The following is a 12,419-nucleotide window of genomic DNA, read 5'->3' on the forward strand; positions in this document are numbered from 1 at the left end:
CATGCAATGCCTCTGATGTAGAGATGTTTAAGCCTGTGATTTTCATTCTCTGGCGAAAAGTGCTTGAAAGGAAGGGCGCACAAGATTTAAATTCAAGTTTTAACTGTTTTTTGCAGCATGTAGTGGTTTGATACTTCACAAACACATTAAGTGTGTGATCTACACAACAGGATTGTACGTTAGCATTGCCCTGACCTGATGAAGGGCCTTTTAACTTTTTTCCTTACCGGGTCATAGGATATGGGTGAATTGGATCAATAGCTTTTTGACACGTAGTTAAAGGTTGCTGTCTGAACTCTTCCACAAACAATGCCATGCATCGTATGAAATGAAGGATGCGCTTTAAACTGTTTGTCAAATTTTGCAATTTTTGGCACACCGAGGAGACTCAAACAATTAAACGGTGGCATGCTCTAAAGACACTTCCCTGGTGGCTGCTTGCCGTCTATTTCAGAATAATACACTCACATGTGTATGAGGCGCTGTTTTTCTTGTCACCTTTATCTTCGCCTTGTAGGAAATTATGGCATCTGCCTCCAGGTCAATAAAGTTATCCAGATCGTCGTCGTGGACCTGGAGCTGAACAAGGGATTTTAATTATAAATATCAGTTTTTCTTGGGTGCGCAAATACTATTACAGCTCTTCCAGTCCTATTGGTTCAGCCTGCTCACAGCCCAAAGGAGCAAGATGAGCAAGAAGAAACATATTACACACGGTATAGACTCACGTTGTTACGTTACAACCTCCTAAGACTTTTTACCGAGCTGGTGGCGCAGTTTCTTATTGATATTTTTATCCATGTAATAGATAAACTAAAAAATTATCCAAGACCTACAAAACAGTGCAGCTACTTACAACATGCGACTGAGTGGCACGTGATTTATTGATCGGGGATGAATAAGGGCATGCAAAGAGTGTCACATCATGTGGCATGCTATTAATATTAGTGTTAGTGTGGTCATGTGTCATGCACCAGAGGCCTCAGGAGAGCACCTTGATAAAGCAGAAAATCCAGAGCACTGAAGTAGCAATTATATATATATATATATATATATATATATATCATAAGAAGCCAACAAAGATATATATGAAAACAACGATATGTAGCTGTTTCTTCATCCATTTTTATTTTCATTAATTTATCATTTCTTTGACTCAATAAGGGCAAGTAATTTCCCCTATGCTGTCTTTGTTGGCTTATGATATGACTAATAAAAGTCGGGCCCCTCAGTTTCCTTTCTTCTCGTTCACACACACACACACATATAAGGTGTTTCACGTAGCTGGAGCCAAATAAGAATATGCAAATGCCACGTCGCTGGGAGATACTGAGATTTTTTGCATCTGGCTATTTAGGTAATGCCTTCATATGCTTATCAATTATTATAATTAGATGAAAGGTCTAAACGAAAAAAATGTAGAGCAACATGAAAAACTCCCGGTACAGCTTTCTGTTGCTCAATACGGGCTACATAAAAGTATTTTTCCGAGCGTGAAAGAAGCCAGCGAATGCACGCAAAATTGCCGCGCGACTGGCCGCTCGAGGCACTTTGCGTGTATTCGCGGGCATCTTTCACACTCGGAAAAGCACTTTTATGTACTACCACGTATTGAGCAACAGAAAGCTGTATCGGGAGTTATTCATGTTGCTCTACAATTTTCTCACTTACACCTTTCGTATGACTATAATTAGGAAGTTGATTAAGACCAATTATCTAATTAGTCGAATGCATAAAATAATCAATCTCCAAGAGACAGCAAACAACTTTAACTTGGTTCTGTCCAGATACGTAGCATGTGCATATTTTAATTTTTGGCTCAAATTAAGTGAACCACCTTGCATTGCGCTGAAGCACGTGTCAATTCTGGGTAGTATTAAATTTGTTTCACGTTCGGAAAATTAATTACGCTTACGCATGTAAATATACTACGTGTAGACAAACCTCATAACGCGAAGGATGTACATGCTCTTTGTTTCAACTAGTGGGTTAGTGCAGCGATGGTCATAAGTATATTGTGGTGCGAAAAAGAAACTAAGACGAAGAAACACACATCGAAAGTACCGTATCGAAAGGACGGGCACCTTCGTTTTTTTCAGTCCATAATAGTTGTACCGAAAGTACGGAAAGTTCCGAGTTGGCAGGCATTCATGCTTGGGAAGTTACAAGCAGCGAGAAAAAATGCGCGCACATGCGTAGAAAAAGAGATACAAAAAGCGCTTGTCTTGTCTTTTTCTGAGTCCCTCTGTAGCTGTCCGCGTTTTGTCGCGTTGCTTGTAATTTTCCAACCATGACTACTTACGGAAGTGACACTATATTAACCATCACACTCAAATGCAAAGCAGTCAATATATTCAAGGTACTCACCGGTGTGTTCTCGTTGACGGGCACAAATGGCGCCAAAGCCGCCAGAAGTTCTGCATAGGCTCCTGTCGGCAGCACGAGCTTTTTACGCTTCGCCTGTTTCTAAGATGGCTAAACACACTACACCTGCCATCTCGAAAGGTACAACCACCGTGGGTACAACTGCAGAACGTCAAAGTTCATAAAATGGCGGGAACCGCGGAGCGCGAGAAGTGCGCGTACTCGTAAGAGCGCGAGTTGCGACGAACGGCCGCGTATGTATAACTGAGCGCCAATTTCATGACAACGCTGGGTGGAGCGCTCGTCGGCGCGTCGCTTCTGAAATGCCTAGAGCAGACGGTAACTCTAGAGCAGACGTACAGAGTCGTCTACTCTTAGTACGCACACGGCGCCGTGTGGCCGCGCTCCGCGGAGCGCCAGCACACATGGTGCGGCCGCGCATCGAAGCTAAGCGGCGCAGGCGCACAGGGGCTTGGAGGTGGGGCTTCATGTCGTCTGCTAAAGTGCGCGAGTGCGCTGTGCTTTAGCAGACAACAGGCGGCACAAACACGGCTCGCTCGCGCGCTTTAGCAGACGACACGAAGCCCCGCCTCCAAGCCCCTCTGCGCCTGCGCCGCTTAGCTTCGATGCGCGGCCGCGCCATGTGCGCTGGCGCTCCGCGGAGCGCGGCCACGCGGTGCCGTGTTCGTACTAAGAGTGGACGACCCTGTACCTGAGGTTCCACGTTCGAGCGCCAAGCGCGTGTGGTTGCACTCATCGCGACTTGCACCCCGCTTGCCTGGCGCGTGATTTATATATATATATATATATATATATATATATATATAATTTTTTACGAACAGTAACCGTTGACACCACATTGCATTTCCACCGATGTTGCAGTAATTTATTTCTGTTACATTGTACATGAAACATGCTGTTAACGGCACTGATGTACTGCTCTTGACTAAGCATCATATAAAATGTTATCGAGAGATAAGAATGTATTTCTGCACTTTCTGTCTCATTTCATGTATTGCTGTACATCTGTATATAATTTGCAGTTTTCATGTTTATTGCATTCTTGTCTCCTTCCATGTGTGTGTGCATCTGCAGATAATTTGTAGTGTTAATTCTTTAACCTGTGCTACAAAGTACTGAACATGAATTCCCACCTGACAAACGGGTATTGTTTACACTGCGCCTGTGCTTTCTTCGATGTTTCCCAATGTGTGCCTTCGTTCTTTGCGTCAAACTTGCATTGCATTTAGTACCGCATTGTTTGTTTGAGCGTTTTTAACCTTTTATATACAGTTCTGTGCAATATCCTATCGACAATAAAATTTTCTTTAAGTCATCATGAACCTGTGCCGCTCACGCGAACGTCTTTACATGTGTCTAATATTGAAAACTTAATTTCCCTTCGATCTATCGCTCGATCCACACTCTGTTTTCACCATTAGTGCTCCCTTTCATGGCATCAATTTAAAATAAAGTGAAACAATCAAAGATACCTAGTTTACTCAAGAGGAGCTAGGTCCATTTCGAGTGTAAGTGCATGATACGTGCACCATTCAGCAGACCAGTAAGTTAATTCCATGTCGCTCAAGGCAGCAATAAGATCAAACCAGAACGACATGCGTCCCCCTATAGTCCTTTAATATGTAATAACGACACGGATACCATGGAAACGACGCCCACTGCTCAAGCTTTCTGCGTTTGCTGCACTGCTGCGTTTCATAAGCGTTGAACTACGCGCGATGCTTAACCCCGACCAAATGCAGTGGTACGTTCATTAGGCCAAGATCTGTCCCAAGTTCGCCTAGTCATGAAAATGATTTCGGGAAATGCAAATTGTGCGTCGCGGAAAGAGATGAAAGAAATAAGTCACGAAAACAATATTTTACGCGCTTTTCGAAAGGTACGCAACGAAGGAAAATGATCGAACTATTATTTATTTAATATTTATTCTTATACATCGAGGTTATAGCTGCACAAGCACGATTATAATAAATAAAACAAAGACACAAATAAACGTTTTCATGCATGTACGTGTTTGCAAGCCGGAGGGCTATGTACATATATATATATATATATATATATATATATATATATATATATATATATATATATATATATATATATATATATATATATATATGCACCCAGTTTCGGGACCGACCGAAACTGTTGGGTAAATAAACCTAAGATAACCGCCAAGTCGTGCTTCTCATTTTTCTAAATGCGCTTGGCTCATTGAAAAATCCAGTTACTATATATATATATATATATATATATATATATATATATATGCAAGGTTTCGACTTTTGTGCTGCTGCTGCTGTTTCCTTGCGCGCCTTGTCGGGGGGTGGTTCAGAGCGTGTATTCGTTCCTCGAGCGCGACCAGTTGTGCGGCAATTCTGCGTGTATTCGCGGGCTCCTTTCACCCCCGGAAAAAACCATTATGTAGCACGTATTGATCGAACAACAGAAAGCTGTATCGGGAGTTTTTCATGTTGCTCTACAATTTTCTCATTGACACTTTAATAATTAGGACAGTACTTCTCGAGTTAGATAATTAATTACGATTATAGCTAAATAAATCTCAGTAACGAAAAAAATTACTGGCGGCTACTCCACTGTACGGGAAACAACACGCACTAGGTTTGCTTCGCGTAACGACGTTCCTCTTTTTTTAAATCGTGCTGCGTAATTTAAAAAAGAGGAACGAATAACGAAAGAATATATTTTGTGGACAACAAAATATATTGCTGTTCACATATAATCTCGATCCTTGCACGCAACCCCTTTAGTGTGCGGGTTCGGCTGTAATGCCGACTGTTGAATGGCGCAACCATAGAATAAAAGACACTTTTTGTGGCGAAGCAACGACAAGATACGTACGTCTTTTCGCTTTCAGAGCAAAACTAATTGACTATTTATTCAAGAAGGTATTTACACGAGTCAAAATGCAGCAAAAGAAACACGGATTGCCAAGTCCGGCCTGCTCGGCGCACCGACACGAAGCTTCAGCTCTCATTTTTCTCGGAGGCGTCAGGGATCTGCAACTTCTACACCCTGCAAGTGGCAATCAGTGCGTCTCTTCAAAACATGTGGAATACATGTACGGTATGATGTTGCGGATCTGCATGGCGGAGCGCCGGCGTGGACCGGGAAAGGGCTAACACCGTGGACCGGGGTAGGGTACCGTAACCGGAGTCTCTGATTATGCATATACAGTGTAAACAAAACGCGCAGTTGCCGCATATTATTCACAACAACCGTGAGGCAGAACAAGAAGAAGATGTGTTGGAAAACACGCGTTTCAATCGCTGTGGTTGAGCTCGCTACAATTTGAAGCATCGAAAAAAATGAAATAAAATGAGCGCGTTATATTCATGTCCTGAAACCAAATTATAACGCGAGGTGCGTTATTAGGGCAGCAAATTCCGTAAAACAGCTTCCATTATATTCTTTGAAATACGGTATTTGTTAACGTAGCAGAAGTAGCATAGCCTCCGAAAACAGAGGTGGCAACTCTTGCATCTTTCCCTTCTTCCTTCCTACCACAGGTCTCGGAAGTGTCGAGTACGTACTTACTTTCTCCACCGAGATAGAGAGTTTCTTTCTATCGAGATAGAAAGAAAGTGATTGTGGAGAGGAATCGGCGCTATCTGAAACGCGCGAAATATTGACAAGCAAGCGAGCGGCCGCTGTGAGCGCCCACTTGCACTATCTGGAAAGAGAGAAAGTGATTGTGTGGAGGAAGAGGTGCTATTGGTTGGCGCTGAGCCGTGCTCCCTCAAGGGCTGCAGAAGATAGCGCCAACCTTTCCCTTTCCCAACGAACCACTTAGTTGTAGGTGCTATTGGCGTTACTTTTTTCGCGCGCGAAACCGCGCAACATCAACAAGCGAACCACCTTCAGCGTACTGCGCTCAGATTCTGTTCAACTTCGCGCAGGACGCCCTTTCAGAGTGCGAGAACGTTTATAAGTACATTTCTCTTTTTGTGAGCCGGAGGTTATGCAACCACGGCTCTGCGTACTGCGTTACGCTCCTACAACGGTAAGTTACATGCAGCGGGTGTCCCCGCGTTCTTTATCTTATATGATCTGAATAACCAGTAAACTCACTTGATCGGTTGTTGTTTAGCTTAATTATTGCGAAACACGGATTTTACTGAGCGTCCCCTGAAATAAGAGCTTGATATATTTTGGCCGTATTTTCTTGTGATAAGTTTGGGCCCCATTTCGCCCCATGTCTAACTGTGAGCGATCATGATCGATTGAAGGGTCGTATTTGACGCCAAGTGTCCCAGATGCGGCGCTAGACCACCGCAGACTTTCCTTATCAAACTCCTGCCTTTTTCACATGCCACAGGGAATATTTTGGCAAAATGTTTTTGCACAAAATGTTTTTTTCGGTTCCGTGATGCCCTCTAAAATTTCGCTTGCTTATGTAAAAATGTGCGTCATAGAAAAAAATATGATTTCAGAATTACCTCCTTGCCTAGTCCTGCGAAAATAAACTAGCGCATCTATAGAAGTTCTGCTTTGACATGTTATTATGAGAATTAAAAAAAAGGATTCTGTGTTCCACGTCGAAAGCTCGCTTCAATTTCGTGTTTGAAGCGATGACCGCTGAAATTAAATGTGTACGAGTTCATTATTGGTAATTTGTTAATTAGCAACTAATTACCACGTATCCTCTGTGTGTGGTCGGCGCCGCTGCCAGCATGTCTCCGAAGGAACCAGCTTTTTTTTTCAAAATACCAATTTTGACATATTACTTAAAGTCCTCGTAGAAACACCCGGTATCATCATCATTAGCAGCAGCCTATATTTATGTCCACTGCAGGACGAAGGCTTCTCCCTGCGATCTCCAATTAGCCCTGTCTTGCGCTAGCGTATTCTAACTTGCACCTGCAAATTTCCTCACTTCATCACCCCACCTGGTTTTCTGCCGACGTCGACTGCGCTTCCCTTCTCTTGGTATCCATTCTGTAACCCTAATGGTCCACCGGTTATCCATCCTACGCATTACATGGCCTGCCCAGCTCCAATTCTTCCCCCTAATGTCAACTAGAATATCGGCTATCCCCGTTTGTTCTCTGATCCACACCGTTCTTTTCCTGTCTCTTAACGTTAGTCCTAAGATTTTTCGTTCCATCACTCTTTGTGTGGTTCTTAAGTTGTTCTTGATCTTCTTCGTTAACCTCCAAGTTTCTGCCCCATATGTTAGCACAGGTAGAATGCAATGATTGTACACTTTTCTTTTCAGCGACAGTGGTAATGTCTGCCGTATGCAGTCCAACCCAATTTTTTTCTTCTGTAAATTTCCTTCGCATGATCACGGTCCCCTGTGAGTTATTGACCTAGATAAACGTACTCCTTTACAGACTCTAGAGGCTCACCGGCGATCCTGAATTCTTGTTCCCTTACCAGGCTATTGAAAATTTTCTTTGTCTTCTGCATATTTATCTTCAACCCAATTATTACACTTTCTGAATTAAGGTCCTCAATCATTTGTTGTAATTCGTCTCCATTGTCTGAATAGGACAATGTCATCTGCAAGCCGAAGGTTGCTGAGATATTCGCCGTTGATCCTCACTCCTAAGCCTTCCCAGTCTAAGAGCTTGAATACTTCTTCTAAGCATGCAGTGAATAAATAGCATTGGAGAGATTTTGTCTCCTTGCCTGACCCCTTTCTTGATAGGAAACTTTCTACTTTTCTTGTGGAGAACCAAGAGAGCTGTGGAATCCTTGTAGATATTTGCCAATATATTCACGTATGCCTCCTGTACTCTTTGGTTACGCAATGCCTCTATGACTGCTGGTATATATTCTGAATCAAGTGCCTTTTCATAATCTATGAAAGCCATATAGAGAGGTTGCTTGTACTCCGCAGATTTCTCGATTACCTGATTGATGACATGGATATGATCCATCGTAGAATATCCCTTCCTGAAGCCAGCCTGCTCTCTTGGTTGGCTGAAGTCAAGTGTTGCCCTGATTCAGTTAGAAATTATCTTGGTGAATATTTTATACAACACTAAAAGCAAGCTAATGGGTCGTAAGTTCGAATCCTACTCCAGTCCACTACATTTTCAGGCATGGAGTGGTGCCTGACACCGACAAGAAACACCTGGTATACAGGGTGTTAATTTTTAAGTTGTACGGAATTTTTAGAAATTGCTGTGGCAGGTAGCATAATTCTTATCATTTAGCTGGGTTATTCGATGCGGCAGACATTAGTAGCACGGAAAATCGAAACACATATATTCAACTAATTAACTTCTTAGTTAATTGGTTTACGACACATATTGATATTTCCGAATTGTAGCCGGTGTGCTTGTCAGGCGTATCCACTTGGAATGAATTTCCAGAATGCCACAAGTTTGGAGATATGCGCCATCAAACTCACCGTAAAAATGCATTGTTGTACCACTTACTTTTTTACCATAAAGCTGTTTTATACATTGAAGCACAAAAGTAACATGAACGCTCATGTATTTCATCTCACAATTTGGGAAATATCTCGAAATATCTTTCCAGCTTGCATTCACAAGCAACGTTTTTAGTGAATTGCAAACCAACTTTCGGATAACAAAAGTTCCAGACACAGAACAATCGTTAAATTAAAATGAAAGAAAAAATGCCGACGTGGAATTGAACTTATACAATTATCACAATACATTACGGAATACGTAATGGCGCAACCAATAAACAGCACTAGTTTTTTACATATGTTATTTATAACAATCAATGTAATGGTGTACATACAGGAACTACATTTACAAAATTATGATCAAGAGATGGTCATAAACAATGACAGGATAACGAGCAGTAAACCCAAAGAAAACGTCATACAAGGCAACACCTTCCATCTCCACGAGAACTTGAAAGAAGTTCGCCACCTAATCAAAAGTGTATGTCGATTCAGCGGGCATTAATTTTGATTGTAGTTGTCCTTTAGGTGCATAATCATATGAGATAAATGTACTCTTGAGATAGCTATTCTTTCTGCATTTCGGTCTTGCATACGAGTTTTTCATAGCCTATACCAATAATTAAGCTGGCAGCACTGGCCTTGACTGCATGTTGCCTAATGCAGGCCTACTTCTAAACCTGCATTAGGCAACGCTCGGTCAGTGCCAACAGTGCTATGTTATTGGCATAATCTGCTTTCTTGGAGTAACAGTGTAGCGATGGTTATAGCTATGGCAGAGTGTACTGCATTCTAGTTCAGTGTAGTTACGGTAATGATGGCCATGCCCTTTCTTTTGTGAAAAATTTATACCCATTGTGCCACTGAGCATTTGAATAAAAAGAAGTATGACTTACAGCCAATCATAAAAAGGTCTTGTGATGTTCAGGGAGAGACCGAGTCTTCTAAAAAAATTAACATGAAAGATTTCCTTCGCTTTTGAGGATATGTAACAAGCAGTGGAACAAAGACATTTTTAAATTATAATAAACACATCTAAGCAAAGCCTCTCTAGATACACAGGCAGACCTTTCCAGGCTCTTTAAAGAGATGATTCATACAATTTTTGTTGATCACACTTTTACTTAAGCGAGCAATATTTCAGATCATGAGGGAGAAAAACTTCTTTTGTCAAAAATGTTGCAATGTTGCAATAAGGAAAGTCTGCAATGGTCAAGCTGCCAAGCCTGGGACACTTGGCATGGAATGACCCAGAAAACGAAAAAAATGGAACAATAACCATAGATGTATCTTAACCTTCATGTATGACACAGATTTGGAAGCCAACTCAAGCATGAATACAAAGTGGCAGCTCTGTTCAATGATATGTATACCCATAGTTCATCCCTTCATTGTGAGAGACATCCGTCAGGTGCTATATATGGCATGCCAGCATGTCAGCGAGGTTGTCTCCGATAATTTTATGCTCAGCTAGAGATACACGGTATGGGCGGCGCCACACGATTGATGTGTCGTCTGTCAGAATGCGATGCTCTGTAGCGGTTGCTTGGCCTAAGGTCGACGAATAGGCGTAAAAAGAATTGGCGTGTTTTTTTCAACAAATCAAGCAGCTGTTGCATCTGCGCAGGAGTCAAGTCAGAGCTGATTACTGCTGTCAGGGCGGTGGCCAAAGAAGGGTCCTCAGAAGAGACTGGTGTAAGTGGCAAGATGCATACAATATAAATACAATATAAGCAAAAATCGGTTGATGAAGTCGTGCCAGTGGTTCAAAAACATCGGTAGTTTCAAGGGAGATTTTTAACTTCACAAAAAGCTACACGGTTCTCACCCATTGATCAAACAAAAATATAAAGACATTTTACTTAAGTTATACATTATGATTATGCTTATTATTATTATCAAATATTTTTTGGGGTCATAGTATTGCTCATCCAGTGATTCCACTGGGTCTAATTGGAACCCATTACCTCCTATTGAAAGATCCCATTGAACTCAATGGTTTTGTTTTGCCTGGGTAGGGTGCTATCAAGCACACAAGTACTTCAAAAACTTAATTTGCTGAAACCATATTGTCCTCCTTGCATCAGGCATTCCGTCACACGCTATGTCCTTTCCCAACTGCTGGATGAAACCAGCATACAAGTATTAAGATAACTGTATTTCGTAACGCGTAAGCATGAGCTCTTTATTGTTGTATTTATTAAATACAACTGATAACTTGCTGTCATTGCAAAATGCTTAACATTGTAAATGGCGATATTCAGGTGCCACTGGAGCTTTCGTGTTCTGTCTCGTTCTTATAGTTATGTATTACTACACTCTTTTTCAATAATGTACTTTGCTATTCCAGATGGACTCGACGAACGCATATGCTTGTCCCCGGTGCCACCAAAGAACGTGTTCTTTAGCTACCCTTTTCCGGCACTTTTGCACATGGCATGGAGCAGCGAGTAACTGGCATTGCAATCTGGAAGGCTGCGTCAAGACTTACAGACTGTATAGCACCTTCCGAAAGCATGTCAGGCAACGCCACAACCATTTGTTCCTAACAAGTACCAGTGAGACCCCTGTCGAGCCAGTACATTTCAACAGTGCACATGGTGAAATGGAGGACTCCTTCAGTGTGTCCAGTGATGAAGAGCCTGAACAGGGAACGTAGCAGCAATACTGCGGTGCTTGACACCAGTGATCAATGTTGCCAATGCATTTATCCTCTCTGCTGTTGAAGTGGCAAGAGGGAAGACAATTACCGGAAAGCACGACTAATGAAATTGCCAATGATTTCCTCCACTTCATTACAGAGTTCAAAGCGACATTTAATTCAGTGGAAATTACAGGCTTGAGCATCTTGCGACGAAGTCTGACGGGAGAACTATTGGAAAAGCGTATTTCCTTTTGTGTCTCCTAAAACCATGTATCTTTCAGATTCCCAAGATGAGTGCTTTGAATATGTTCCGATCCTAGAAACTATAAAAGCAGTTGCTGGGGTGTGCAAGCTTTTTGGAGAGTTCAAAGAATCATGTTCCACCCTCTTACAAGACATATCTGATGGCAGCTATTTCAAAGAGCACAGCATATTTAGAAATGCTAGCACCAAAAAATAATTGGCAATTCAGCTCTATTTGATGACTTTGAAATCTTTAACCCCCTAGGAAGCAACGTGGAAAGCATAAACTTCTGGCTGGGTACTTAACAATCTTCAATCTTCCACCACAATCGCAGTCAAAGCTAAATGATAATACCCTTGTAATGCTTGCAAGGACATTCCTTGTGACCAAATTCCCTCTTCATAAAATTCTTTAGCACTTCTTAAAGATCTGCAGCAACTAGAAGCAAATGGCATTGAGCTTAACGGAGAAATTGTGAAAGGCTCACTTTTGTTTGTGAGCGGCGACAACCTCTCAAGCCACCAACTTGGTGGTTTCCGTGAATGTTTTTCATCTGGCCCTACCTGCCGGTAGTGCGTGGCAACCAGAATAAATTAATGACAAATGGCATGACGATGACTTTGTTATTAGAACAAAAATGCATGCTCGTCATATTCAACTCATAAAGCAAGCTCCCATCTCTCTAATACGTATGGTGTTACAGGTGAAAGCTGTCTAAGTGCTCTTGAGTTCTTTGATGT

The sequence above is a fragment of the Dermacentor silvarum genome, chromosome 1 (genome assembly GCF_013339745.2).
Source record: "Dermacentor silvarum isolate Dsil-2018 chromosome 1, BIME_Dsil_1.4, whole genome shotgun sequence".
Classification (NCBI taxonomy): Eukaryota; Metazoa; Arthropoda; class Arachnida; order Ixodida; family Ixodidae; genus Dermacentor; species Dermacentor silvarum.